The sequence below is a fragment of the Balaenoptera ricei genome, chromosome 7, assembly GCF_028023285.1.
Source record: "Balaenoptera ricei isolate mBalRic1 chromosome 7, mBalRic1.hap2, whole genome shotgun sequence".
NCBI lineage: Eukaryota > Metazoa > Chordata > Mammalia > Artiodactyla > Balaenopteridae > Balaenoptera > Balaenoptera ricei.
The window spans coordinates 50,436,655-50,463,879 of record NC_082645.1 but is presented as its reverse complement, the minus strand read 5'-3'; the positions used below and the strand labels follow the sequence as shown (position 1 = coordinate 50,463,879).

Here is a 27,225-nt window from a genome sequence, read left to right as displayed (position 1 = left end):
TAGACTATATCTACCAGACATGAAAGTTGTCAGGGCCTGGAGTGTATATATATTTATGCAGTTGATAGTTTTTGCTTACTTGACTTTTCTAGGAAGTGTACCCCAAATTATACTTATACCAGAAATGTTATGAGTGCCTGTTTCTTCATAACTTTGCCAAGAGTGTGTCAACAAAGTTTTTAATTTTTGCCATTCTGAGAAGCGGAAATGATATCTCAACGTAGGTTTAATTTTCATTGCTCTAAGTTTGAGTAACGTTGAGCTTTTTTTCATGTGTTATAGCCATTTTTTAAAAAACACGTGAATTGTCTGATCATTTTCTTTGCCATACTGAGTTTTTGGTCTTTTTTTCTCATTAATTTCTAGAAGCTCTTTATTTATTGTAAAGACTGTCTGATATGAGGTTACAGATGCTCCACTGACAACAGTGATTTTGAATATTGAATAATTAAACATAAAATTTTATTTTAAGATTTTGTTAGCATGATGAAAAAGATTGCTTAACATAATTCATCACACACCATTTAATTTCTCATATTAAAAAGCCTAAATAAAGTGCCTAAATAAATCATGCACTTACAAAAATAATCACATCTATGAGAAAGATGTGGCACTCCATTTAGCATTACCGTATTTGCTCTGCCTCAGGTAAAGAAGCCTGTTCAGAATACCAGCTACTTGTGCTGGGGTAGAGGTAGTTTTGTCATTTATTTGGCAAATGCTCCTTAACAAATAAATGACAGATCTAGGGATGCCTGCTTTTTATAGTCACTGCCAAATGACCAAGAAACATGAGAAGGTTATGTTCAGAGCTTGGCAAAATATCTAGCATTCAGGGCTTGAAAAGTATTTATTTATTGTGTTTAAAAATTCTCACTGTAGTTACTAGAATAGAAAGGATTTCCATTCTTGGCTGGTATTCATAGGGCTCAGTTGAAACCATAGAAGCTGGCAGAAGTTTCCCTGCCTGGCTTATCTTTATGTATTACATTCAGCTGTATGAAATTGCCGTTTTATAGAATAAAAAAGCTTGACTATCGGCAATTTCATGTGGTTCAAAATATATCTGAAAGCCTGATGCAGTTAGAGAAGATTTAGCTCCCACAGCAAGATGTCACAACTTTCTACACTCTCGGCTGACTAGAGTTCCTAGTATCCTCACAGGTCTATGTGCAGGAGGTTGTCTGATATTTTACGCGCTCCTGCTGGAAGCTAGAACTGCAGTATTCAGCAGCCACCACAAGAGGGGGCATTTCTCTCGGAAATGTGAAGATTCTGACTGGCTTTCAGAATAAGTAATAGTAGAGGCAGGCTGGGGGTGTGCCAACAGGGCAGCAATAAACATTGCATGGGAGAGGGAACAAGGGTGGGCAGTGACTACACGTTAGGTCATTGTCTAGCTCAGAGGAAACCCCAGCAGTTTTCTATCTGGCAACCTAGAGAATAATGAGAACAGGCAAGCCAAAAAAAGTCGGGGACCACAGCAATAGCAGGTCCTCCTAAGGTGGCCTAATTGCTAATTTGGTAACCAGAATCAAAACATCAAAAATGACAAGCAGAAAGGGTCAAAGGCTTATCTCTCACACATTAGAAATAGCCGCTGCTTGGAAAAAGCTCAGGATGACGTAAGAGGTACACTGCGCTGGCCTGTTGCACAGCCTGTCCTGTCTGAGATTCTCATTGCCTTGCTGAAAATACAGGACACACTGGAAAGAGGCCCCTTTGCACGGATGTCACATAGGCCCTTACACTAGGCGTATGATGCAAAAAGTGTTTTCTTTTTTATCAGCACAGCTGTTCAGACTGTGGAGCCCTTGATTAACAAGAGGCTTGTCCTTTGTTTGGCTCAGGAAGTTTGCTCTAAATGAGAGAGATAGAGGCTGCTCATTTCCTTGGGAAATAACACATGGCAAGTGGGTGCAGACCAAGGGGAGTCCTGTCTACCAGGACTGGTTGGGTCTTACAATCACATCCCCAGTAGACAAACATCGCAACAGCCAAACCCCCTACATGAGAACATCAAGTGACCCTAAAGAAGTTGCTCAACTAGCCTCATTCTTATTAGAAAAACTAAGAAACAGGAAAAAGAGAGAGAATTAATACAAGTTATGGCATCTTCTTCTGATGTCCTGACTGATGGCAATCCTGGCCAGCCTTCACTGCCCAGCATCTGAGGTCAATTAGAATTCAGGGCTCTTGCATACAGCTAGTGAATTGGTAGAATTTGATCGAGAGAGAATAAACAGGTGACGATTTCTTTTGTGTACTTCCCTTTCCCCCTATCCACACAAATATCCAAGCTAACTGGAGTCATTTGTTGGGATTCTTTGGTGGTTTGTTGGGATTCTGTCTCCTCCAGCTCCCAAATAAGCCATTGTGCTTTTCAATTGTTACTCTGAGACAGAAATATGGTTGTTCTGTTAGAAAATTCGAGCTCCCGCTTGTTACTGTGGAGAGGCATGAAAATGGCTGTTTGATCCATCACAGCAAGTGCGAGCTGCCCTATCTCACGCTAAAAGGAAGCAATTTACCGGGAACGCTGGTGCCAGATTAAGATTCTCAGCGCATTGCAAGTGAATTACCATGTCTATAATTTTCAAGAAGAAAAGAAAACAGCAAAAACACAACGACAAGAAATGTAAGAAGGGGGATATTGGGCCAAGCTTTGGCAAGAGGCACATAATTCACTTCTGAGCTAATCGCTGGCTAGACTGCCCTGTTTCATTTCTAAAACAAAATGATTTTGCAGGTAAGCTGTGTGTAAGAAATTGTCAATCGCCCTTGGGGCTGTTTTGAGTTCTTAGAGCCCAGAGATGAGTAATATTCAGAGAACAGGTTTTGCAGATTCTGTGCATATGTTCTAGAAAACTACACGTGGAGGGAAATATTTTAATACACTGATGTGGCATAATAAATCTCTGTAAATGTGTATTTAAAACAATGAATTCAAGGGGATAGTTCTTAGGGAACTCTACTACATAGAGCTTATGAAGTGCGTCACAGATATTAATTGCAATAAATACGGAGATGTAGAGGAAAGACGATTTCTGTTGGGGGAAAGTGGGTGGGACGCAGCTGGTGTCTTCTTCCAGCTCAGACTCCTTGGAATATGAGCTGTGGCTTCCCTCTCCCTACAAGTCCCACTGTAATTCCTAGAGCAGAGCAAGGGAAAGGAGATGAGGATTGGAAGAAGTGGCAAGGAGCGTTTATTAGGGTACAGAGACGGTGGGGTGACAGCAAGACACCCTTGGAAGAGTCCGGAGGCTTTCATTTTAATCCTTTTTCGGGAGATCACTCTGACCACAGCTGTTCATGATGCTATCCTATTAGCAAAGGGGAAGAGGCAGTGCTTCTGGGATAAAGGCCCAGCTGGGGCCGGAGGGCTAGCGAGTTAGAGTACAGGTGGTTTGAATCAACAGGTGCTTTCTGTTATTGTGATTCAGCCCTGGCCTGCAGTCAGGTCCAGGCAGACCTGCTGTAAGTGCTGTAAGCGTTCATCACTGAGAGGGAAATAGAACATCTGGACTGCTCTTTGTTTTTCTTATCTTGCTGTTACATTTCAAAGTGACCTTTTGTTCTAGTTCCCTTCAAATGGAAACAAGTTTTAGTTCAGGGCATTTCTCTGTCGTTATTTGTATTTCACAGGAATGTGGGCTTTCTTACAAGGAACTCAAGAGTGTTCGAAATTCTAGGTCTTCTTGATGAGGATAAGCCAGCTGTGACGTTATATGCATTTTTCCAAGAGGACTTGGAGAAAAAGGGAAATGGGTGTGTTCTTCCCGCTCATATAACTCGTGGTGGGATCCCCATAAGGCTCAGATTCTTATTAATTTTCTAGACGGGAGGTGGGGAGTGGGAGGCAGCTTAGACTTTAGCATCTTGTTCATTCTCTCCGCTGGGGAGGTGATGATCCTCTTGGATGCTTATGAAGAATGCGTGCAGGCACAGGATAGAAATGGAACAGAGGCCCTAGATGACTGGAAGTGTATCTTTGCATCTCTAACTGAATTCCAAGGCCTAAAAGTGAGTCCTATTCTGGAAGAGAGCTACCTAATAGAACTCTTATGAGAACCCCAGGTTTCATCCTCAAGAGTCAGGCCAGTGGAATTTCTCCCCATGGATCTGTATCACCGAGACTGTGCTTGTCATTGAGGGTCAGATCCTAAAATCAGGACATGCCATTGTGCCATTACAGCATCACAGCCACACATGCATGTTGATGGCTGCTCTGTAGAGAGACCTTGTGTATATTCAGGGGGGCTTCACTTTCTGTATCTTTTCCAACATTCCCCGGATTAATCCTGGCAATTGCTTTGCATTGATAAGCCAGTTTTTAGCATCCTTCCACCACCTATTTTCTAAATATTTTGGAATTCTAGCCTGATGCTAAGTTTCTGCCCCAGGAAGAGGAAAGACTGGAAAATTTGAGTTCTCACAAAATTTCTAAGGATGATGCGAATATATTTCCATGATGATACAATTCTTCTTTGGGGGCTTTTGTCAGGCTAGAAGATTGTTCTCCCTCCTGGGGGGAACCAGAGATTCATGGGGGCATGGGGATGCTTTCCAACATCATAGGTACAAAGATGGTGGTTCCTTTAAGACCTAGAGAGTTCCAGGAGGAATCTGAGCTAATGAATCTTCCAGGTCACCTTCTCTAACAAAAACCTAGAACAAGAACAGAGCCTGGAGCTTTCCCTGCTTGGTGGCCAGTGTCTGAGCTCCGGCCTCTGTGTGGTCTGAGGTCAGGAAACTGCAACCCATGTCCTACCTGGCTGGACTAACTCCAGGGCAACTACTCATCTCAAACTATGTCCAACCTCCTCTGGCTTATGCCAGACCCCTGTGCCACCCTTAACCAGCTTCAATTCCTCTCTAACCCCATTGCCTGCCTCAGGCTGTTTGCTAGCAGTTTGCTTCCCTTAAACATGCTCCTATTTCTGTTGCTATGGTACACACACATCTTGTTCAATGTCAGGAAAGATGACATTTGAAAATCAAAGCCTAAAATCTGATGGCCTAGGCAGGGCTCCTTGTTCTAGGCGGGAACAATAAGCTTAGCTGAGCAGCTGAGAATCCAAGGTGTGAACCAGTAGCCTGATGCTGGAGGTTGGGATGGCAGGTGGGGTCAGAGTGGGTCACAGTTCAACGCTAACATTAGCCACCTTGAGCAAGTGTCCTAATAGCCTCAGGGGAAGTTCCTAGGACTTAGGGCTTTATCTGGAGCCTGAGGCAGAAGGAGACTTTTATTCCCAGTCTCTGGCTTATCCTGAAGGCCTAAAAGAACCTCCAGGACAAGTGTGGTTCCTGGGAGAAGGAATCTTAGAGTTCTTAGTTTCTGTGTCTAAATGGGAGTCAAATCAGCTCTTTGCTGTGTCATGCTTCCTTGGAGTCTGATGCCTCTCAGGGGAATGCACGCCCTGACCCCTTCCTGAAGGAGCAACTAGCATTTATTAAGCCCGTACTAGGAGGCAGGCACACTTAGGTATTTTGTATAGGCTGCTTCATCGAATTCAATTCTACAACATTGCGTGAATATGTATTATTACCACCATTTTACTGCTAGGGAAATTGAAGCTCAGTGAGGTAAAATAACTCACCCAAGATCACATAGGCAATAAGAAGTGGAGCTTGGTTTGAATCCAGGTCTGCTGGCCTCCAAAGCCTGTAACTGCTCTACGGAACAGGAAGAGAAGTTCCTGTAATGAGACCTTGATTTGGTAGCAGTATTTATACCAGAAAGAGGGATTTTTTTGTTTTGTTGCTGTTGTTGTTTTAATGTACATATACATGAAACACACAGAATTCCCCTAAACAGTGAAATCTATTAGTGAATTTCAAACATTTCATTTTGAAAGGATCAAGGTATGCCACTCTACAGGAAAGTGCCTTATTGCACAAAGCAAATGGCAACTTGCAACTTTTGCATGTCTGTCTTCTTGACAACGCTCAAGAATGTTTTTTCTTTATTTAATTACTTCCAGTCGTTTTATTTGAGTTGCTTTATCCTTCATTTCCCCACACGACCATCTTAATTAAGCTTTTCAGATATGATCATACCTTTTCATAAATTCTTAGGAATCCACTGTTTTCACCACTATGCTATTTTATTCTAGAAACAGAGAGATAACACAACCAATCTTGGCTTCCAGAAGAGGTTTTGAAAATACTGGAAAGTAAAAGCAGCAGCTCAAAAAGAGCTCCATCACAAACTGCCCCGCCCCCTCTTCCACTTCAAAGCAGCCTCCTTTGCTGGTGACCTTGCTGGCAGGAGCCGGTGCTGGCCCCCCTTCTACCGTGGACCCTAATCGCATTTAGTCCATTAATGATCTGTTTGTTTCTTCTCCTCCTGCTTCCACAAAAGGAAATGCATTATTCATTGATAACCTTTCTCCTCTCTCCTTTTGTGTTTTATCAATACTGCAGACTACTGGAGTTTTATGTTGTCGCACAGAGTATGATACTGGCTCTTTTAGTGGCTCTGATGTGAAATGACTCCATTGTCATCAGATATTAACGGGGCTCAAGACTACATCTGGCAGCAGCTCTCGGTTTCTTTTTGAGCTCCAGTCGACCTTCTAAATGGCTCTCAACTGACACACTTCAGCAGAAAGCTGGCTGAACCTCTGTTCTGTTCACCTGGGGATATGCCACTTGCCTCTTGTTTATCTAACAAATATCCTACCAGATACTAAAACCTCCTTTGGAATTACAGGGGCCATGAGCACATCTTCTCTCCGTACTATCTTAGATCATCAGCACCAGCAAAATAAGGCTGAGTCCTAGGAGTTACAACCGTATCTTTATTTGGTTGGGTCTGTTCTACTCTATTTGAGGACTAGGGTCCTTGGAGGATGGACTTCAGTGTCTTTTTTCATACCCATAAAACCCTGTTTAAAATGGTTGCTCTTCTTCTGCAGGGCCACAGGTGGCTTTTTAATTGAAATGAGTAAAAATTAATATTTCAGTTACCCTAGCCACAGTTCCAGAGCTCAATGGCCACCTGTGGCTAGTGGCTACCGTGTGGGAGGGCACAGTGGACATTTCCACCACTTCAGAAAGTTCTAGTAAATAGCACTGGTCTAATATTAATAAGAATTAACATTTTTGAGTATGTGTTATGTGCCAGACACTGTTCTCAGCACCTTAGAGGTATTCATTCTTTGACACCTCATCACAGACCTGTGAGTTAAGTACTATTATTTGTCCTATTTCTAGATGAGCAAACCTAGAGACAGAGAGATTATTTATATCATAAAGCCTTGCACATCTGCTGCTAATATGAGGAACAGACAAGACAACCCAGGTACTCTGGCTTCAGACCCCAAGCTCCGCACCTTCTGGCTGAATTGTTTCTCACCCTATATGCACTAGGAAGAGACTGAGCCCCGCACCACCTTTGATTTAAATAAATGCTTTTATTTAAAAAGAATGAAAGACTATTAATCTAGTAATCATCACTTCTCTGCCCTCCCCAGACCCCACCCTGCTCTCAGGAGATGGTTGACCTTCCATTGTTCAAAGAGGAACGAGGCAGAATCCCTGGCTCCCCTGCCTCTTTCTTTACTGCTTGAACGTCACCCCATTTCTTCATCAATTTCTGTCTCCTTCCCTGTTGTCTTTTCCCAGGAAAGGCAAATTCCTTTACTGGCCTGCTTGATCTCATCCTTTCCCATCTCAGAACTCAACTGCCTTTATTTACTCTCTCGTCAGCTTCTGCTTTTCTTTCCTGTTAAAGTTCTTTGTCTTTGCAGAAAACATATGAAGTATTCTCTTTCCCACTCTTTTATTGAAACAGGCCAGTCTAACTCCTAGTCCTTCAAGACTCACGTGGCAGCCCCTGTCCAGGGGGTCCTTTGGCACCATTGCCTCCCTTGTCTCAGACCAGGCTAAGCCCCTCCCCGGTGCTCCCACAGCTTCCCACTTACCTTGATCCCGTCCTTACCACACTGTGTTGAGCAACATATGTAAATTTCTAGTTTATCCACTAAATTGTTTACTGCTTGAGCATAGGATCAAGTTCTAATCATCTGTGGATTTCACCAACGAGCACAAGGGCACAAGGTAGGCACTAGATACTAAACACTGATTGGAGTATATATAACCATTTGTTCTAAAAAGAAAAAAAAAATAGCAATAAACACCTAAACACATCAACGTTCTTTTGACTCCATTCCTCCTCGGATATTGGCTTCTGGTGTTTTACCCTTAAACTTCTTGAATCATTTATCTACAAGCCTTATTCATTACCAATTAGTCTTTATCCCCTTGCAATTTGGCCCCTGTGTCCATTGAAAAAAAACGACCTCCTAAACACAGATGCAATCTGTGCCTTGATAATACATTTTTGAAATTTGCAATATTTGATATTGATGACCCTTCCATGAAATCCCCTTCTGCCTTGAATTCTGTTCTTTTTCAGCATTTGGACTCTTCTTACTTCTTTGGTGAAATCACTTCTTGGTCCCGGTCTTCTTGGCTAGCTTCTACCCTTCCACCACTCATTAATTATGGATGTTCCTTAAGCTTTAGGATATACTCTCTCTCTCCCTTTGTGACGTCATAAATCTCTACGACTTCAGTTATTTTCTCCATGGAATGTTTCTTGCATTTATATTCCAATCATGTCTTTTCTTGGCATCTTTATTTTATGTCCTGCTGGTTCTTGAAATTTAACACCTGCGAACGAAGTTAATCATTTTTGCTGTTAAACTTGTTCCCCCTTCTGACTTTCCAAATTCTTCCACTGACATCACTGGATCACATTATCGTTTCTTAAACTCATCTCTGACTCCTCCTATATCTCCAGTCCCCTATACCCAGTAAGTCATTATGTCCTATTGAGTTTTCCTTTGAAATTGCTCTCACTTCTTCTGTTCCTTTCACATGGCTTTCACATGGCTGCTTTCCTAATCAAGACCCCTATTTAGCTCTTGGCTGTACTATTGCAGTGATCTTTCAGCATCTAGCCTCCCCCGCCATCTAATACATCTTTCACACCCCTGCCGGAGTAATCTTCCCAAACAACTCTGATTATGTCTTTTCTTTATTCAAAATATCTTTAACAACAGCTCCATGCCTATTTAATAAATTCCTTATCATTTCCTTGATAGTCGAGGACCACATATCACAATTTTCCTTTTCATTTTTATCTTCCACTGTTCTCTTGCATATACCCTGAATCTCTTGTTGTTTCCCAATACAATTCATAGTCTTTTCCCTCCGCACTTTTGTATATATTCTCCTTTCTGCTTACATTACCTTTGCCCATGTTCCCCCTCTTCTCCACCTCCAGCTCTACTTAGTAAAGAACTTTCGTTTCAATGCCCCGTTCAAATGCCAACTGCTCCATGAATTCTTTCCTGATGCCTTTAGCCAGGAATGCTTTCTCTTGCTCTAACTCCCCACAGCATCTTCTCTGGAGGACCATTAAAGACACACTGCCTTGAATTTGTCACCTGATTGCATCATCTACGAGATGCTAGCTCCCTGAGTATGAATGCGTGTCTAATTCATCTTCATATTCCTCAAAATATTTTGCAAAGGGCAGATGCTGCGTCAATATTTGTTGATTATGGGCAGCACCCAGCTTTTCTTACTCTGTTCCTTTTGTCCAGTGTGTAGCAATTAGCATCTGCACTAGAGAACTTCAGCAGGAGTGAAAGAAGAAATGAAAAACTGTTACTTAAATAATGGGAAGAAGCTCTGTGCTGTGTCTGTCATTTAATCTCTCAAATTCATTTTGGAAGATAACGAAGTATAGATAATAAAGCATAGCCAGGACATGGAAACAACCTAAGTGTTCATCGACAGATGAATGGATAAAGAAGATGTGGCACATATATACAATGGAATATTACTCAGCCATAAAAAGAAACGAAATTGAGGTATTTGTAGTGAGGTGGATGAACCTAGAGTCTGTCATACAGAGTGAAGTAAGTCAGAAAGAGGAAAACATATACCATATGCTAACACATATATATATGGAATCTAAAAAAAAAAAAAAGTGTCTGAAGTACCTTGGGGCAGGACAGGAATAAAGACGCAGATGTAGAGAATGGACCTGCGGACACAGGGAGGAGGAAAGGTAAGCTGGGACGAAATGAGAGAGTAGCATGGACATATATACACTACTCAGTGTGAAATAGATAGCTAGTGGGAAGCAGTTGCATAGCACAGGGAGATCAGCTCCGTGCTTTGTGACCACCTAGAGGGGTGGGATGGGGAGGGTGGGAGGGAGACGCAAGAGGGAGGAGATATGGGGATATATGTATATGTATAGCTGATTCACTTTGTTATACAGCAGAAACTAACACACCATTGTAAAGCAATTATACTCCAATAAAGATGTTAAAAAAAAAAAGGATAGAGGAGAGGAGAGTTAAATTTCGATGGCAACCCCATCACTAGTGTTTCTGTAACATGCACATGTTCCTTCCATTCCTTAGTTTCTTCAACGAGATCAGCATCACTGTGCTACCTCAAAGGGGCCATTACCAAAACAGAAGGGTTCATATGCATGATAGCAAATTACCTTGACACTTTGAAGTGTTAAGGCTCCGTGGACATCACTCCAACCCTTTGTCCTCCTTCCTCTGAATTTCCATGACTTTTCTTGGATCTTCTTGGATACCCCACTAACCGACACCTGTTGTACTTGAATGGTACCTCTGAAAACACAGGTCCACATCCTCATCCCTGGAACCTGTGAATATTACACTATATGGTAAAAGAGTAAATGTTATCTTATAAGGTAAAGAATATGATTAAGTTAAGGATCTTGAGAGAGATGTTTACCTTGAGTTAGCCTGGTGGATACTAAATTCAATCACATATATCCTTGTAAGACAGACACACAGAGAAGAAGACATTCGGAGGTGAAGTCAATGTGATGATGGAGGAAGAGATTGGGGTGATGTAGTTAAAAGCTAGGAACACTTAGGATTGCCAGCAGCTATCAGAAGCTAGGAGAGAGGCAGGCAAAGAATTCTCCTCCAGAGGCCCTGGAGTGAGTGTGGGCTGCACCTTGATTTTGGACTTCTGGTTACCAGAACTGTGAGAGAATAAATTTCTGTTTCAAGACACCACATTTGTGGTAATTTTTATGGCAGATATAGGAAGCTAATATACTTATCCCATCCTGTGATACATCTTATACCAATGTTTAATATTTGCATCCATGTTTTGGTTTTCTTATGAGCTACTTGAGGAGTTGTTAACAACCACTGAACTTGAAACGTTTTCATTCAACAGTTATTTATTGAGACTATTGGGTGTCAGGTACTGTTTTTAATCCCAAGGCTATGAAAACAATTCAGATCTCATTCCTGTCCTCAAGAAAGTCATAGATTTTAAGGAGGTAAGGAAGTCTAAGTGGGGAGAGGGGTAAAAAAGTCTTCTTGGAGGAAGTGACATTTAAACTGAGTTCTGAAAGTTGAATTGGGGTTAACTAGGCTGGGGGGTTAAGAGATAAAAACTTTAGGCAAAGAAAACCATTTGAGCCGGGTCACAGAGGCCATACTTCATGTTACGTGTCCACGTGTGAGAAACTACAGAGCTGTTGGAAACAGTGGGGTCAGAGGTAGGTGGGAACCAAAGCTGGAAAGTTCGGGAGAAGCCAGATGAAAGAGGGCTTCATATGCTAAGATGAAGGGGAGAAACCAACAGTTTTAATCTTAGCTAAATCATACAGAGTGGATAGGAGGTTTTAACCATATAGGTGGTACTTAGGAGCTGTTCCCTGAATGACTTTATATTAAAATGGACACAATTTATAATGAAAGCTATTAACATTACCATGAAAAATATACTTTTTTTTTTTTTTTTTTACTGAATCATTGTCTGAACCTGCTGGTTATCATGTGTGAGAATGTGGTGAGGATAAATATGAGGTAAATAAAATGTACAGATACATGTTTTTAAGCATAGGACAGAACAAGGAATATTTTACAACTTGCTACCTTCAGATTGCTGTTATGAGGTCCATAGAGCAAGTTTGTTCACTGTGTGTGTACTGATTCAAAACCTCTTAGTAACAAGACAAAAACTTCAAATTTTCTTTATTATGAGCACTTATTCTTGAGAGAAAGCAGGTGTCATTGTTTATCTGGTCTATTTACTGCAATGAAAGATGGAGACGTTGTTTAGGCAATGAGACGCGGTACTGCTCTAACTAAGGTAGATGAGCTCTCCCCACGTGGTATGATTGTGACTTACATGCTGTTAGTACCAAATTCCATGGAATCAGGATGGAGTGGAAAAGTAGGCATCAGGTGAGATCGCTGTGCTGGCAAGATAGAAATAAATGAAATTAAGTGCTTACTATTACTGTATCAAATCTGCATATCTGATCTCTGATACTAGCTGAAATCAACTACCGTCACACACACAAAAAATTTGCTAATCCTGTCACATGAGTAGATTAGAAATATTCTACATGGAAAACATCTCCCAGTGGTCATTTTAAAGTGAAGTGAGTACGTTCCTGGGAATCGTTCACTATGTATCCACTGTTTTGTGCTTTGCCAGACACAAAGACAACACGATTTCAGCTTATGAAGGGCTCAGAGTTTTGTTGGGAAAGAAAATGATAAGATATTTGACAAAAATACATAATTACATGAAGCATAGTGTGACATTTGGAAGTCCCTAAGTGGAAAGTCCTGTTAGACAACCAGATTAAAAGATGAAAGAGGTGGGACCTGGGTCTGACTCAGCCTTGGAGGACTGGCTTTGAGTTGGTGTGGCAAGAGAAATCTTGAGTGGAGGGGCAGTATTGGATTAATGACAAATGAGCGTGTTATGGACTGAAGGCAGACAGGTTGGCGAGAGCAGTGGATACAGGTTTCAGAGCAATGGGATGTTTTGGGTGTATAAGTTGGATCCAGTTTGCTAAAGGTCTTGAATTATTTTTCTATTGCTGTCATAACAAACTGTCACAAATTTAGCAGTTTTATGTGAACACAAAGTTATTATCTTGTGGTTTTGTAGGTCAGAAGTCCAGTGAGCTCAACTGGTTTCTCCGTTTTGAGCTCATATGGCCAAGGTGAAGGTCTGGCGTGGCTGGACTCTGGGGGAGAGCCCACTTCCAGGCTCACTCAGGTTGTTAGCAGAGTTAACCTGCTGTGGTTCTAGGACTGAGGTATCGCTCTCCTTGCTGGCTGTTGGTGGGAAGCTGTTCTCAGCTTCTAGAGGCCACCTACATTCTTTGCTTGTGGTCCCTTTCCTCCATCTTCAAAGCCGACAGTGGCAGTTTGAGTCTTTCTCACACCTTGAATCACCCCTCTGCCTCCCTCTTCTGCTACGTCTCTCTGATTCTTCTGCTTTCCTGTTCCTCTTTTAAAGGCCCATATGATTGATTACATTGGGCCTAATCAGATAATCTCCTAAACTCCCTATTTTACGGTCAGTAATCTTTTTTTTTTTTATTTTTAGAAATTTCATGTAATGTCTGAAACATTTATATTAACATATTTCCATACAAATAACCCAATGAAAGTTTAGTATTAGTTGTTTTGTTTGTTTTTTTATACTGCAGGTTCTTATTAGGCATCAGTTTTATACACATCAGTGTATACATGTCAATCCCAATCGCCCAATTCAGCACACCACCATCCCCACCTCACCGCAGTTTTCCCCCCTTGGTGTCCATATGTCCATTCTCTACATCTGTGTCTCAGCTTCTGCCCTGCAAACTGGCTCATCTGTACCATTTTTCTAGGTTCCGCATACATGCATTAATATACGATATTTGTTTTTCTCTTTCTGACTTACTTCACTCTGTATGACAGTCTCTAGATCCATCCACGTCTCAACAAATGACTCAATTTCGTTCCTTTTTATGGCTGAGTAATATTCCATTGTATATATGTACCACAACTTCTTTATCCATTCGTCTGTTGATGGGCATTTAGGTTGCTTCCATGACCTGGCTATTGTAAATAGTGCTGCAATGAACATTCGGGTGCATGTGTCTTTTTGAATTACGGTTTTCTCTGGGTATATGCCCAGTAGTGGGATTGCTGGGTCATATGGTAATTCTATTTTTAGTTTTTTAAGGAACCTCCATATTGTTCTCCATAGTGGCTGTATCAATTTACATTCCCACCAACAGTGCAAGAGGTTTCCCTTTTCTCCACACCCTCTCCAGCATTTGTTGTTTGTAGATTTTCTGATGATGCCCATTCTAACAGGAGTGAGGTGATACCTCATTGTAGTTTTGATTTGCATTTCTCTAATAATTAGTGATGTTGAGCATCTTTTCATGTGCTTCGTGGCCGTCTGTATATCTTCTTTGGAGAAATGTCTATTTAGGTCTTCTGCCCATTTTTGGATTGGGTTGTTTGTTTCTTTGATATTGAGCTGAATGAGCTGTTTATATATTTTGGAGATTAATCCTTTATCCGTTGATTCATTTGCAAATATTTTCTCCCATTCTGAGGGTTGTCTTTTCGTCTTGTTTATGGTTTCCTTTGCTGTGCAAAAGCTTTGAAGTTTCATTAGGTCCCACTTGTTTATTTTTGTTTTTATTTCCATTACTCTAGGAGGTGGATCAAAAAAGATCTTGCTGTGATTTATGTCAAAGAGTGTTCTTCCTATGTTTTCCTCTAAGAGTTTTATAGTGTCCATCCTTATATTTAGGTCTCGAATCCATTTTGAGTTTATTTTTGTGTATGGTGTTAGGGAGTATTCTAATTTCATTCTTTTACATGTAGCTGTCCAGTTTTCCCAGCACCACTTATTGAAGAGACTGTCTTTTCTCCATTGTATATCTTTGCCTCCTTTATCATAGATTAGTTGACCATAGGTGCGTGGGTTAATCTCTGGGCTTTCTATCTTATTCCATTGATCTATGTTTCTGTTTTTGTGCCAGTACCATATTGTCTTAATTACTGTAGCTTTGTAGTATAGTCTGAAGTCAGGGAGTCTGATTCCTCCAGCTCCATTTTTTTGCCTCAAGACTGCTTTGGCTATTCGGGGTCTTTTGTGTCTCCATACAAATTTTAAGATGACTTGTTCTAGCTCCGTAAAAAATGCCATTGGTAATTTGATAGGGATTGCATTGAATCTGTAGATTGCTTTGGGTAGTATACTCATTTTCACAATGTTGATTCTTCCAATCCAAGAACATGGTATATCTCTCCATCTGTTGGTATCATCTTTAATTTCTTTCATCAGTGACTTATAGTTTTCTGCATACAGGTCTTTTGTCTCCCTAGGTAGGTTTATTCCTAGGTATTTTATTCTTTTTGTTGCAATGGTAAATGGGAGTGTTTCCATAATTTCTCTTTCAGATTTTTCATCATTAGTGTATAGGAATGCAAGAGATTTCTGTGCATTAATTTTGTATCCTGCAACTTTACCATATTCATTAATTAGCTCTAGCAGTTTTCTGGTGGCAGTTTTAGGATTCTCTATGTGTAGTATCATGTCATCCGCAAACGGTGACAGTTTTACTTCTTCCTTTCCAATTTGTATTCCTTTTATTTCTTTTTCTTCTCTGATTGCCGTGGCTAGGACTTCCAGAACTATGTTGAATAATAGTGGTGAGAGTGGACATCCTTGTCTCGTTCCTGATCTTAGAGGAAATGCTTTCAGTTTTTCACCATTGAGAATGATGTTTGCTGTGGGTTTGTCGTATATGGCCTTTATTATGTTGAGGTAGGTTCCCTCTATGCCCACTTTCTGGAGAGTTTTTATCAGAAATGGGTGTTGAATTTTGTCAAAAGCTTTTTCTGCATCTATTGAGATGATCATATGGTTTTTATTCTTCAATTTGTTAATATGGTGTATCACATTGATTGATTTGCGTATATTGAAGAATCCTTGCATCCCTGGGATAAATCCCACTTGATTGTGGTGTATGATCCTTTTAATGTGTTGTTGGATTCTGTTTGCTAGTATTTTGTTGAGGATTTTTGCATCTATGTTCATCAGTGATATTGGCCTGTAGTTTTCTTTTTTTGTAGTGTCTTTGTCTGGTTTTGGTATCAGGGTGATGGTGGCCTCATAGAATGAGTTTGGGAGTGTTCCTTCCTCTGCAATTTTTTGGAAGAGTTTGAGAAGGATGGGTGTTAGCTCTTCTCTAAATGTTTGATAGAATTCACCTGTGAAGCCGTCTGGTCCTGGACTTTTGTTTGTTGGAAGATTTTTAATCACAGTTTCAATTTCATTACTTGTGATTGGTCTGTTCATATTTTCTGTTTCTTCCTGATTCAGTCTTGGAAGGTTATACCTTTCTAAGAATTTGTCCATTTCTTCCAGGTTGTCCATTTTATTGGCATAAAGTTGCTTGTAGTAGTCTCTTAGGATGCTTTGTATTTCTGCGGTGTCTGTTGTAACTTCTCCTTTTTCATTTCTGATTTTATTGATTTGAGTCCTCTCCCTCTTTTTCTTGATGAGTCTGGCTAATGGCTTATCAATTTTGTTTACCTTCTCAAAGAACCAACTTTTAGTTTTATTGATCTTTGCTATTGTTTTCTTTGTTTCTATGTCATTTATTTCTGTTCTGATCTTTATGATTTCTTTCCTTCTGCTAACTTTGGGTTTTGTTTGTTCTTCTTTCTCTAGTTTCTTTAGGTGTAAGGTTAGATTGTTTACTTGAGATTTTTCTTGTTTCTTTAGGTAGGCTTGTATAGCTATAAACTTCCCTCTTAGAACCGCTTTTGCTGCATCCCATAGGTTTTGGGTCGTCGTGTTTTCATTGTCATTTGTCTCTAGGTATTTTTTTATTTCCTCTTTGATTTCTTCAGTGATCTCTTGGTTATTTAGTAACGTATTGTTTAGCCTCCATGTGTTTGTCCTTTTTACGTTTTTTTCCCTGTAATTCATTTCTAATCTCAGAGCGTTGTGGTCAGAAAAGATGCTTGATATGATTTCAATTTTCTTAAATTTACTGAGGCTTGATTTGTGACCCAAGATGTGATCTATCCTGGAGAATGTTCCGTGCGCACTTGAGAAGAACGTGTAATCTGCTGTTTTTGGATGGAATGTCCTATATATATCAATTAAATCTCTCTGGTCTATTGTGTCATTTAAAGCTTCTGTTTCCTTATTTATGTTCATTTTGGATGATCTGTCCATTGGTGTAAGTGAAGTCCCCCACTATTATTGTGTTACTGTCGATTTCCTCTTTTATAGCTGTTAGCAGTTGCCTTATGTATTGAGGTGCTCCTATGTTGGGTGCATATATATTTATAATTGTTATATCTTCTTCATGGATTGATCCCTGGATCATTATGTAGTGTCCTTCCTTGTCTCTTTTAACATTCTTTATTTTAAAGTCTATTTTATCTGATATGAGTATAGCTACTCCAGCTTTCTTTTGATTTCCATTTGCATGGAATATCTTTTTCCATCCCCTCACTTTCAGTCTGTATGTGTCCCTAGGTCTCAAGTGGGTCTCTTGTAGACAGCATATATATGGGTCTTGTTTTTGTATCCATTCAGCCAGTCTATGTCTTTTGGTTGGGGCATTTAATCCATTCACGTTTAAGGTAATTATCGATATGTATGTTCCTATGACCATTTTCTTAATTGTTTTGGGTTTGTTTTTGTAGGTCCTTTTCTTCTCTTGTGTTTCCCACTTAGAGAAGTTCCTTTAGCATTTGTTGTAGAGCTGGTTTAGTGGTGCTGAATTCTCTTAGCTTTTGCTTGTCTGTAAAGCTTTTGATTTCTCCAACAAATCTAAATGAGATCCTTGCCGGGTAGAGTAATCCTGGTTGTAGGTTCTTCCCTTTCATCACTTTAAGTATATCATGCCACTCCCTTCTGGCTTGCAGAGTTTCTGCTGAGAAATCAGCTGTTAACCTTATGGGAGTTCCCTTGTATGTTGTCGTTTTTCCCTTGCTGCTTTCAATAATTTTTCTTTGTCTTTAATTTTTGCCACTTTGATTACTATGTGTCTCGGCGTGTTTCTCCTTGGATTTATTCTGTATGGGACTCTCTGCGCTTCCTGGACTTGGGTGGCTATTTCCTTTCCCATGTTAGGGAAGTTTTCGACTATAATCTCTTCAAATACTTTCTCTGGTCCTTTCTCTCTCTCTTCTCCTTCTGGGACCCCTATAATGCGAATGTTGTTGCGTTTAATGTTGTCCCAGAGGTCTCTTAGGCTGTCTTCATTTCTTTTCATTCTTTTTTCTTTAGTCTGTTCCGCAGCAGTGAATTCCACCATTCTGTCTTCCAGGTCACTTATCCGTTCTTCTGCCTCAGTTATTCAGCTATTGATTCCTTCTAGTGTAGTTTTCATTTCAGTTATTGTATTGGTCATCTCTGTTTGTTTGTTCTTTAATTCTTCTAGGTCTTTGTTAATCATTTCTTGCATCTTCTCAATCTTTGCCTCCATTCTTATTCCGAGGTCCTGGATCATCTTCACTCTCATTATTCTGAATTCTTTTTCTGGAAGGTTGCCTATCTCCACTTCATTTAGTTGTTTTTCTGGGGTTTTTTCTTGTTCTTTCATCTGGTACATAGCCCTCTGCCTTTTCATTTTCTCTATCTTTCTGTAACTGTGGTTTTTGGTCCACAGGCTGCAGGATTATAGTTTTTCTTGCTTCTGTTGTCTGCCCTCTGGTGGTTGAGGCTATCTAAGAGGCTTGATGGGAGGCTCTGGTGGTGGGTAGGGCTGACTGTTGCTGTGGCGGTCAGAGCTCAGTAAAACCTTAATCCACTTGACTGTTGATGGGTGGGGCTGGGTTCCCTCCCTGTTGCTGTGGCGGTCAGAGCTCAGTAAAACCTTAATCCACTTGACTGTTGATGGGTGGGGCTGGGTTCCCTCCCTGTTGGTTGTTTTGCCTGAGGCAACCCAACACTGGAGCCGACCCGTGCTCTTTGGTGGGGTTAATGGCAGACTCTGGGAGGGCTCACGCCAAGGAGAACTTCCCAGAACCTCTGCTGCGAGTGTCCTTATCCCCACGGTGGAACAGAGCCACCACTCGCCTCTGCAGGAGACCCCCCAACACCAGCAGGTAGGTCTGGTTCAGTCTCCCCCAGGGTCACTGCTCCTTCCCCTGGGTCCCGATGCACACATTACTTTGTGTGTGCCCTCCAAGAGTGGGGTCTCTGTTTCCCCCAGTCCTGTCAAAGTCCTGCAATCAATTCCCACTAGGCTTCAAAGTCTGATTCTCTAGGAATTCCTCCTCCCGTTGCCGGACCCCCAGGTTGGGAAGCCTGACGTGGGGCTCAGAACCTTCACTCCAGTGGGTGGACTTCTGTGGTATAAGTGTTCGCCAGTCTGTGAGTCACCCACCCAGCAGTTATGGGATTTGATTTTACTCTGATTGCGCCCCTCCTACCGTCTCACTGTGGCTTCTCCTCTGTCCGTGGACGTGGGGTATCCTCCTTGGTGAAGTCCAGGGTCTTCCTGTCAATGATTTTCCAGGAGCCAGTTGTGATTCTGGTGCTCTCGCAAGAGGGAGTGAGAGCACGTCCTTCTACTCCGCCATCTTGGTTAATCTCCCTACGGTCAGTAATCTTAATTCTATATGCAAAGTCCCTTGTGCCATGTAAAGGAATACAGTCGGGTTCCAGGAATTGAGTGCCAAAGCTGAGGAGTTTGAATGGGATCCAAAAGGTAACTGAAAAGTACTATAGGTCCTGAAACAGAGGAGAGGTACGTGGGTACACAGGGCAGGCAGATGACATGGCACTCCTTCAAACCAGTATTATTTAACTCTTCATGCAGCATTAATTTAGAGGAGGGGCTGAGCAGAACGTGGGGAAGGGAGGGGAAGAAGAACCACTGGTGGCTGTTTTTGGTCTCTCTTAGTTAGACACAGGCAATTCTGCTCTGACCCAAACTTGTGAACTCCACTCCGTAAAAGAAAAGCCCTTAGAGCTAATTGTACTCACCCTCCTTAGAGGGTAGTTTATCTAACACTTCCGTTGGGGGAGGCTCATTCTCCCCCAGCCCCATGTGGTGAATCCAATTCTTCATTTGATATATGTATATGTGTAACTGAATCACTTTGCTGTACACCTGCAACTAACACAACATTGTAAATCAACTATACTTCAATTAAAGAAATGTGGAAGGAAAAAAATTTACAAGATTTTTCTTGAGAGCTCTAAGATAAATACTCTCCGTCTCGTTACTTTTCCAGGGGTGTCTGTGCCACCTGTTATCGGCTGACACCTGAGGCAGCCACCCCTGTTGTACCCCTAGCCCTAAACTGGCTCTGGTGCCATCCATTCATTTATTCCCTCCCGAGCACTTACCTTGTGCGAGTACCATTCCAGGTGCTGAGGTTACAGCAGTGAACAAAGTCCCTTGCGCCCCCAGCTTATCTTCGAGTAGGAGAAGAGAGTCAAGAATCAAATGAATATATATCAGAAAATATACAGAAAGTAACTAGTAGGTTAGGAGGAGAGAGAATGCTGGAGGAAGATGTAAGGTGGCATTTGAGCAGACACTTGAAAGAAGTGAGGGCTTAACGTGGCTACCTGGGGCAGGAAGGTCTCAGGCAGAGGAAAGGGCAAGTGCAGTGACCCTGAGGCCAAGCAGAGGGAGCGTATTTGGGCCACTCGCGGGAAGCAGGTGGGTCCGCGTGGCTGCGGCAGCAAGAGTGAGTAGAGGAGGGTGCTGAGAAAGGAGGTCAGAGAGGTGTGAGCGGTGCGGTGGTAAAGTCATCTGTCACCCGTCTGCACTAAGCACCATTCTAAACCGGGCCTGTACGCTCTTATATGCTGTTTACTCCAAGATTTCAGTATGATTACTGTGCAGAAGGATTTATTTGTCTCAAGAAATTTGGACCAAAGAACAAAATAGCATATTTCAAGTTCTGGGTACGGATTGCTGTGAAAAATTAACTTGTTATGTGCATTTATTGACTATTGTTTATGACATAAACAAAGCTGCTCTTCTTTCTATAATAAGAAGAGTTGGTAATATTGTACCTTTCTTATTTTCCACCCTCAGCATTATTATACAATAAAGAGCTGAATATATAATATACTGCCGAGAGGGTAATGAGTAGGATTCAATCACACATTTAAATGAATTAAAAAAAAATCTGAACCGTGTCCAAGTTCTCCCGTCTAAGCATCACTTAAGAATCTGTTTGTTCAGTTGAGCTTCATCTCCGCAGCTGCCAAGCCACTTCAGTTCTGCCAGCTCGACTCTCTGATTGCAAAATAAAGGGTGGTCACTTAACCGTGGATGTGAAGAACACAAGTGTTCTGTGAAAAGAACGCCATGATGAGAAATCCTGATCATAGAAAACTGGAGGCTTCCCTCCTATGCACCCTCTTAGCCCGAGGGCAGTTGATTCTGAGGGGGTATTCTCACCTTCCCCACATCTAAGCAGTCTTTGGCGGGGTGTGTGTGCTTTTGGAAGATGGATGCACTTTGCTGCAGCTTACATTCATAAATATTTTTGTAGTATCATAGATTGTCAAAACAAATCTGTGTATTCCATTTGTGTGTGCGTGAGTGTGTCACTACGCCTCAATCTTTGTGTCCATCTAGAGGTAGAGCACAAATAAGTTGCTTTCCTTATTGTGGATTTTCCCGTATGGTATAGATCTGTGCCAAAGGGCGTCATGAAGTATAGGTAAATAGGTAGATGGCCATACGATCTGGGGAAACATCTCCTTTGTCTTTCTTTTTTTTTTTTTTTTTTTAACATCTTTATTGGAGTATAATTGCTTTACAATGGGGTGTTCCTCTCTCTTTACTTTAGCGGTTCTGTGTCTGCACTGAAAACCCGTGGTTGCTTTTAAGCATTTTCAGTGGAAAATCCCCCCTGAAGCTTGGCATTAACTACATCATTGAACTGTGGAGGGACAGTCAAGGTGGTCTTATTGACAACGCTGTTGTGCCTGTGAGAATATAGTGTGTGTTCTGAGCACGGGCACTGTTGCATGGCTTTTGAGTCAGGGAAGAGATAGACCTGGGTTGATGGCCATCCAGTCATATTAGCTGTGTGACCTTAGGTGAGTTCCTTAACATCACTGGGCCTCCATTCCTTAGTGTGTAAAATGAGGGAAATGATGCCTCCGTCCTAGGGTGGTTGCGAGAATGTAAATAAATTTCTCGGTGTAGTGCCTGCATCTGTTAAGGGCTCTATAAATGGTAGTCATTTTTATTATCATCATTTTTCTTTAGCTTATTTCATTTTGATGGCACAGCAGGTAGACTTGGCATAAAACTTCCTGGTGCAGTCTTCCTGGTGCATGGAAGCGTAGGCCCCTGGAGGAGAGCACATCAGACCCTGAAACCCAACATACACCTTCCTTTGCATTTTTCACAATATTTTTCTCTCTTCAAGTAAACCTGGAGAAAACATTTTGCTGCTTGCTGCCTGAATTGGCCAGGAATTCTAGTTTCCAAGGAGATTGTAAATGGCTGTATCTGTGTATGCTGATTTGCCTCAACTTTAGAAGAATTCCTCAGGGAATTCTTCAAAGGAAACAGAACATAATGGAAATGCTTTTTCTTTTTTTATAAGCCATAGAAAATTGTGTGTGTGTGTGTGTGTGTGTGTGTGTCCTTAGTGATCTAAAAGTTACTTGGAAGTGGTCAGGCAAAATGGAAAGAATTGCTAATGAAAGCCTTATCTCCCTATGACTGCAATTTTATATGTCCTTTCAAATTAATTTATCTGGGGTTTTGGCTGTTTAGAAAAGCATTTAGTGCAATTTGGAATTGTAATTAGGATATTCTATACCATCTGCAGTGCTTGATGTAATTCTCTAGCTTCACTATGGTTACATCACAAAGGAGGCTGGGGCTGAGGTCTGTTTTTCTACTCTAGAAAACCCAAAAGCACCTGCGCAGTGTCTGTCCTAGATAGGGATTCAATACTGGTTAATTGATAATAAAGGTTTCCTCCTGGTGCACAGTTTCCATTAGTGTTTGGGGTGAATAATTGTACATTAGTATTTGAAAAATTATGGGTGACTGAGCAGAGGATGCAGCTTGCAAAAGCTCTTGGTTCTAATTCTAGATTGACAACAACGGCCCATGTGACATTGACCCAGGCCTCTCATCTCTAAGTCTCTCTGTTTCCATTCAGTCAATTGTCAGATGGGATAATAAAACTGATATGCCTTCTAGCCTTATAGGGAGAATTGCTGCTGTGCAGTTTTTTCCATATCTAAATGCTGACAATTTAAATTAGAACCCAGTGTTGTTCTTTTCACAGAACACTCATGTTGTTTCACATCCATGGTTAAGTGACCACCCTTTATTTTGCAATCAGAGAGTTGAGCTGGCAGAACTGAAGTGCCTTGGATCCAGGATGGATGGATCCATTGATCATTCAGCATGCATTTGTTCAGCACTCTGTGGCATAATGTGGTGTAAAGAATACATGTTTTAGAGTTAAGAAAATTGGAGTTCGCATCCAGGCTCTCTTACTAGCCCTGTGATTTCAGTAAAGTTCCTTCACCTTTATGACATCTATGACATGATGACATCTATGGACATAGGTTGCTGTGATGGATACCCAAGAATCTGTAAGTGAAATGCTTGCACAGTGTATTGCTCGACAAACATAGCTTACTTTCCACCTACTATGCACACCATGCATCCCATGGCAGGAGATCAACATAGTCCTTGTCATCAAAAGAGTTTACAAAATCTAGATGGGGGATATATAAAGAGGAATAATTATAACGTTAAGAATAAGCAACAGCTGTCCTGGCTTATCATAAAATGGGTCTGTGGCTAGTTGGGGTGGAAAGAGCAGGGGGTAACCAGGGTTCAAGAAGAAAGTCTAAAGGAAACATGGTTGGCAGCCAACCTCAACTTCCTGGGCTGGAGCTACTCCTTTGCCAAAGCCTTCTCCACCGATGGCTAAGTTGTAGTGAGACCAGAGAAGCTAAATCTTCATAGCTGTTTGCTATCAAGGAGATTATGTTTAGCTATATGTTAGTTGTGTTGGATTAAGTATTAGTAAAGAGTTTGTTTTCTCACCTACTCCTCAATAGATTAAATGCCACATTAATGTGCTTCTAATTCCATTATCGTTCATATTTTTAATTCAAAATGTATGCAGTGGGCTGAGACTGCTGGGGGATGTACCAGCCCCCATGAGCAGATTCGTTACCACCCCATCTGCCACCCCAAATGCTAAATCCCAGGAACACCACTGCTTTGCAGTATTTTATATTTTACAAGACTTTGAGGAAAGAGAAACACAGAAAGATAGTGACAATCACTGTGGGGTTAGAGAGACAGAGAGCATAAGGTTAGAGCTAAAACCTCTAAAAAGCAACTGGAGTGTTGGAGAAAAGGAACAGAGGGAAGAATTGAATATATTTACCAAGGAATTAATGAACAGGCTAAAGGTATTTATGTAGGCAGAGAGCATATGGAAAAGGAGGAAATGAATCATGGAAGAAGGCAGCCAGTATTACCGTACAATTTATTTCATCTTGAGACTTGTGTGTGTGTGTGTGTGTATACATACACACATATGTGCACACACACAAGTTAACTTTTTTCACATATATGTGATTGGAGGAAGAAAAAGTTTCTAAGTCCAGTCCATACTATTGAGGGAGGAAAAATGTGTCTACCATGAAGTTGTGATGATGGTTAATGTTCTCTGTGGCGCTATATCTAACCTATATATCTTGTAGGGGAAGTCTTCAGTAAATATGAAGAGAAAGCCATATAGCAAGGGGAGGGGTTGAAGAGAGCTGAGATCTGTATGAATATGGTAATCTCCTTCACTTCCTGGCACTTCTATTGCCCCCCACCCCCACTTCCTGGATTCAGGACTTGCTGTCATGCCAAGTGATTGGTGGTGCCAAAGCCCAAATAGCTTCTGGTATTGGTGTCTCTTGCAAGGATTCCTGTAGAGAGAAATGAGGGGCTTCGAGAGATTGTAGGTTTTTGAGCGTATGGCATGACAGGTTTGTAAGCCTCTGCAACCTGGGGCTAGAGAGGTCAGGAGGGGAAAACAAATGTGTCCCTAAGTATTTCTGATAAAGACTATCTTGTTTCGTTAAATGAAAGTATAATGTTAAGGACAGAGTTAAGGGGAAAACTTGGAACAGGGGAGGGTGGGAAGAGGTAAGGCATACGAGAGGAGCCTGAGAATGAAACCAAAGAGAAAAATGCCAGGTCAGGCTCAGAGCAGTTGAATGAATAAATGGCTGAACTGGAGGACATAAGAAAAGGGTCCAAGAAGGTAGGTCTGCACGCGGCCGGAGGCTGCTGGGGTGGAACTGCCCTGCCAGTCTGCCAATGGGAACCAGCTGAAGCTGGACAGCCAGCACAAGGCCAGGAGTCAGAATAGCAACACCTGTGTTAGCGCTAGAGTGTGTTGCACCTGCAGGAACAAGGTCTGGAACCGTACCTCCTGGCAGGGTGTCCTTTCCACAGCTACCTGAGCAAGCTTGTGTATCGGTGCTATGCCCTGCTCAAACTTTGTATGTGGAAATGGTAATCCAGCAGAGAGCCTTGAAAAATCTCCTGACCGTAATGAGTCCATAGCTAACACCCTCCAGATATAAAGGGAAAGCATAATAAAAGAAAGAATTTACACCCGAGGAAGTAAAGAAGAAGTAGCAAAAACTGTAAATATATTTAATAACCTTGAGGAGATAAAGGAGTGAAAGTATGTATAAAACAAGAGCAAGAGCTTATGAAGTAAGAATAAGATTCTATGAATCCAGAATAGAATATTATGGAAAAGAACCAATTTAGTGAAAAATAAGGTTGTTGAAAGAACAAAACTAAACATAATGGACTGGACATAACTGAAGAGTGAATTAGTGAAGCATAAAATTGAGCTGAAGAAAAACTAATATTATCTAATATATATTGAGTGCTTACTATGTGCCAGGTATTATTCAAGCATTTACCATGTATTATCTCATTTAATTCTTACAAGAATTATATGTCCCCACTTTACTGATTAGGAAACCAAGACAAAGAGAAGATAAGTAATTTATCCAAAGTCATACAACTAGTCTTGAATTCAAGGAGAGCCCTTGTATTTAATCACTGCACTATAATACCAACTCTCAAAATTTCTCAAAATACAGCACAAAGAGATAAAGAGATGGAAAAAAAGTTAAGAGACAAGGAATAAATCCTAGCCCTTGTGAATAAAAATCTGCATTTTAACAAATCCCCGGTGATTCACGGGCACTTGAATGATCGATAAGACTGCTTAAGGGACTTCCCTGGTGGCGCAGTGGTTAAGAATCCTCCTGCCAATGCCGGGGACACGGTTCGATCCCTTGTCAGGGAAGATCACACATGCCACGGAGCAACTAAGCCCGTGCGCCACAACTACTGAGCCTGTGCTCTAGAGCCCGTGAGCCACAACTACTGCAGCCCATATGCCTAGAGCCCGTGCTCCACAACAAGAGAAGCCACCGCAGTGAGAAGCCCACGCACCGCAACGAAGAGTAGCCCTCACTCGCCGCAACTAGAGAAAGCCGGCATGCAGCAACAAAGACCCAACACAGCCAAAAAAAAAAAAAAAAAAAAAAGAAGACTGCTTAAGTAATTAGTCCCAGCTGGTGATGCTGAAATGGGCTGAGAAAAAAAATTTTCTTATTGAAGTTTCAAGAAGTCTGGGAGAAAAATCTGGAAACTTGAAAACCAAGTGGAACTCTTTACCAGATCATGTGTTAATTAATCAGAGGAGCACACATTCCCCAGCTTCTGTATATTTCAGTCTGCCCAAGTAGCTTTCTGATGCAAGAATAATAGTTCTTGTGAAACAAGAAAGAGGGATGAGTTTCCTCAGGCAGTTAGGTGTGAATGTAAGGAATGGTGGGGTGTGTGTGTGTGTGTGTGTGTGTGTGTGTGTGTGTGTTTAAGTAGATAAGGGTTGTGCCTCCTTTTGGCCTTGCTGATTGAGGTGTAGCTATCAGAGAACACATCAGGATTTATTTGTTTCTATCTCTTTCTAGACTGTGAGCATCTTGAGAATAAGAAATATGTCTTACTCTTCTTTGTATCTGTAAAGAATAGTACAGGGCCTAGAACATAGAAGCAGACATTTTGGTGTTGTTAAATGCTTGAGTAAATTATTCTCAAGTCTTTTTTTTTTTAAGGTAGTAATTAACAAAACTCTTCTTTCATCTCCTATTGGGTGTTTCTCTGAACAATGGCTCAGATTCTGGGAGGATGGGCACACAACATTTGACAAGGGGTTTTGAAACACTGTTGAGAAGTGCCTAGGGCAATTTAGCAAAATAGATTTCCTTTTGAGTGCCAACTCCAAATGATTGGTAGTGGTTGCCTGGAGCTATGCTGAGAAG

The 27,225-nt window shown here is 41.3% G+C and overlaps 1 long non-coding RNA gene across 2 annotated transcripts in view; it reads left to right on the top strand.

Annotated features, from left to right (window-relative positions):
- The window catches only part of LOC132368507 (uncharacterized), a 155,013-nt gene that overhangs the window by 30,565 nt on the left and 97,223 nt on the right, over positions 1–27,225 (top strand). The gene's annotated exons all lie outside the window — the stretch shown is intronic.